Below are 3858 nucleotides of genomic sequence, written 5' to 3' on the forward strand. Positions count from 1 at the left end.
GTTTGGCAGTTAAAGTACACAGTATTGCCAGAAATATAAAAAACTGATCCTAAAATTCAAAAGAAAGCATAGGGTTATTTTAACAAAGGATACTCTGAGTTTGTATCTGGGATTACTGTAAGCGGGACAGTTAAAGTTCAGAAAATGATGGAATTCATAATACAATGTTATTCAAAAAATTTAAAGCACCTTAAAAATGAAATCCAAGAAGCTTCAAAAATTGAAGTTAGATGGCCTTTTTTTTTTCAAGGAAAGTCTTGAGTTGGAATATTTTTTCCTTTATATCTATATAGTATATTTTTGATTAAGTACCAGAATTTTATGAGCTCTGACAATTTTTTTTATAAGTTCTCTCTTTTTCAGCTTTCTAGGTGTAAATTATTCTTTTCTGTTCACCAGGAGTAAATTGCCTTGTGCTCTGGCACAGTGACTATTTCCAAAGTTACTGAGAGGATGAGATGGTATTGGATTCTTACAGAATTTCAAGGTCTGGTTTTTGGAAGAAGCTCCTTGTAAAATGTGTCTGGGGGTGTGTACATTTACAAAAGGAATCTATGTGACTAGTCTTCCGTCCCCTTGGAAGTCAGGATTCAATATTCCTTGAAGAGTTGAATGGAATCTAAATATAAATATGTGTGGTTCTGCAGGATATGATATTGTTATCTTACTATGAATTGAGTTATTAGAAATGTATTGCTATTCCTTCTTCTAGAAGCCTCCTCAGCATAGCTTGACCATATGACTTCTTCATCCATTGAAATATGAGAAGAGATTATGAGTAATTTTTCTGTGAAGAAGTTTCAAGAGCCATTGTGTGGTTCCACCAATGCTCATTTCCCCTCTGTCCTGAAACTGGCATGTACCAGTTAGAGGCTGCTTTATTATTTTTTTTAAAAACCGGGTTCTAAGATTTGTGAACAATGTGTAACATGTGCAAGAAACTAACCTTATACTTGAAAGCTGTAAGATTTTCATTTATTTGTTACTGCAGCAGAACTTAGCCTAAACTGACTGACAGGAGAAATGAAATACTCAAATATAATGCAAGGTTCTGCTGAGCACCACTAGGGGCTGAGACTGAGAAATGAAGTCAGTGGTCAGTTTTATATAGTTGACTTGAAGACAACTAGATTTTCCTTTCACTTCTGTGACTCACTGGAGGAAGCTGACAAACCAGAATGTGCTTAAAGAGCCTGTAGGGAGATACCTTTGGCTATTAGAGTAATGTCTAATGCTACAAATCATACAAATCACAATTGATTGCAAGAATGAAAAAGGACTCTGATTGGAGAATGATTTCACTTTGAGGTTAATACTAGTAGTCTGTCAGAACAATTAACTGAAAAAGAGCTGGGACTTTTTAATTAATTTTCTTCCTGATATGCTCTGTGAGATAGTTATTCAAGTTGCAGTGTCACATTGTGAAATAACACAATCTGTTGCTTTTATAGTTACAGAAATTAATTTTCAAAAGTGAAGTATAAATGTCAGATGATGTATGTCTTACTCAGCTCAGGAAAAAATTCCTTTATATTTGATTTTTTTTTTCCTTAGGAGAAAACATGCTTAGAATAAACTGTGAGAGGTATGAATTGAGAGGAGAAACCATTCTCTCTTCAATTCAAATTAATTTCTCAGACTGAAGCAAGATAAATACTCCTCCTGAAGTGTGTGCCTTAATTATAAACCTTAGGGATCTTAAGTTTTATGACTCAGTTTAAGGATCTAAACCTGTGCAGGTTGCTTTAAATTAGACAAGTTACCTACTAGCTGGTTATGAGTCATTATTTTGCATAGAGTTTTACAAAGATTAAGAATTGGAGACACGCTTCTTTTCATCTTACCTGGTTGAATGAAGTTGATCTTCAAAAAGATATTTTATATTAATAGCAGATCATTTTGCTATGTGTTGGAAGTTTCCAGATATAGGTTAGTCGGGCAATCAAGAAACCAGATGAGGGTCTATAATTCATAATTGAAATTTAGCCTTTAGATTAACTTCATTAGTATGCAGTTGATTAGGAGATACATGTTTATTAAGTGAAATGACCTCTAGATTTTCATATTCGGTACAAAATTAGGTTCTTGGAGGTGTAAGGATGTTTAAAATCTCTATTTAAAGAAATATGATTGCTAAGATTGAATAATTAAAATTATAATGGTTTTATTTTTAAAATTTTTATAGTTTTAGAAATTGCTTTCTGGCCATTTCCTTCTACACTTCAGTCCTCATCAAAAAAGTCATCTTTTTAACATAAAAGAGGTGAATGCAAATTTCTCAGGCCCAAAGAGTCAATGATCACTACTGAGTTTTCTTTTGGACAAATGATCTCAGTTCGGTTCACTCAGCATCATGTGCTGAGTATCCATAACCTTGCTTAGCTGGCGATACAAAAATAAAAATATTTGCTGTGTACCTTCAGAAAATTTACAACCTAATCAAAGAGACAGGTACTTAAAAAATAAACAATGTATAGCTTGGTATGTGACATTATGGAAATATGATAGAGGAAAGAGTAATTCATTCTATTGTGGGAAATTAGGAAAAGATGAATAAAGTGTTGTGAAACTCATTCTGTTTTCAAGATTGGCTTTTGTATTTAAACAACAGCAAAGTTAAGATGGACATCATAAAATCTTTATTGAGGGGATAGTTTCGAGAATGAGGAATATGTTATGTTTTCATTCCCAGCCCTAATGGCATGTAACATTACATGGGCAAGAGATCCTCTAGTTTTAAGTCATGCAAAGAATGGGGGCTTTTGCAGAAGTATGCTATGCCTTTTCATTTCCAAAATAAATTAGAGATCATTTAATGGACTGGAAAAGTTAAAGAGCTTTGTTTTCAGGGTCTTACCAAATTTTGAGCAACTCTTACTCTCCTAAAGCCCTGGGGTCTTTCTTTTTGTAACATATGCATCAGAAAGAGAGAGAGAGAGAGAGAGAGAGAGAGAGAGAGAGGAGGAGAGAGAGAGAGAGATGCTGTATTTCCCCACAAGTACTAAACCCCACTGACTGATTGGTGATAAACCAGTAATACAAGAAAATGTGGAGAAAAACCTTATTTAGTATTTGAAAATATTAAAATAGTATGTGTACACTTTTACTGAACTATTGTTAAAGATTCAGATTTCAATTCTATCACAAATCATATCTCTTTTTCATTTTTAGAAACTATTGTTTAGTTTCCTTATCAACCTTATTTCCACTTTGTGTAAGAACCTGGAAGAGCAGGCTTAAGACTACTTGGTTGGTCCCACCCATTCAGTGACCTGAGCAGTGGGGGCTGCAGAACAGTCTTTAGTGGCAGGCTGAGGAGTCCTCTCTTCAGTAGAGCACTACTGGATGGCACATAGGGCACCTGCTTGCCTTCAGATGAATCTGTGACCTTAGGCTGAGTAGCAGCAAATTCAGCATCTGAAGCAGTCCATTAACCCTGAAATTCCTTCTTGGGTACAGCAGCAGCCTGTTCTTCCTTTTTAATCTCCTCATGATCTCTATGAAAGTAAAGATCAGGCATGACCTCCCATGGTTGTTCACAGGAAATGATGCCATGCATGTGCATAATTACCCGGGCCAGCATCCACTATGCCAGACTCACTTAATGAGATCTCTTTTTGTTGCATGGGATGGCAATGTCTACATTCTGCAGCGGAGAATCTGTGTTGCACAGAGCAATGTAGGTAGATTAACATAAAATACCTCTGTGAGAGGCTGGTAGTTGGCCCTGGGGTCAGTAACCACCATAAGACAGTATTCCTGGAAGGCTGCATGGATCTGGTTAGTGAGGTACCAGGAATGAAGCAACCAACAACAGGAGTGGCTCCCGGGGCCGCCGGCAACATTAGCCCACAGCCT

General features: G+C 36.0%; 1 pseudogene; it reads right to left on the minus strand.

Annotated features, from left to right (window-relative positions):
* Positions 1-3242: 3242 nt before the first annotated feature.
* Positions 3243-3858, minus strand: part of LOC102479190 (40S ribosomal protein SA-like) — a 1525-nt pseudogene continuing 909 nt past the window's right edge.

This window comes from Tupaia chinensis, unplaced genomic scaffold (assembly GCF_000334495.1).
Source record: "Tupaia chinensis unplaced genomic scaffold, TupChi_1.0 Scaffold147433_1, whole genome shotgun sequence".
Taxonomy (NCBI): domain Eukaryota; kingdom Metazoa; phylum Chordata; class Mammalia; order Scandentia; family Tupaiidae; genus Tupaia; species Tupaia belangeri.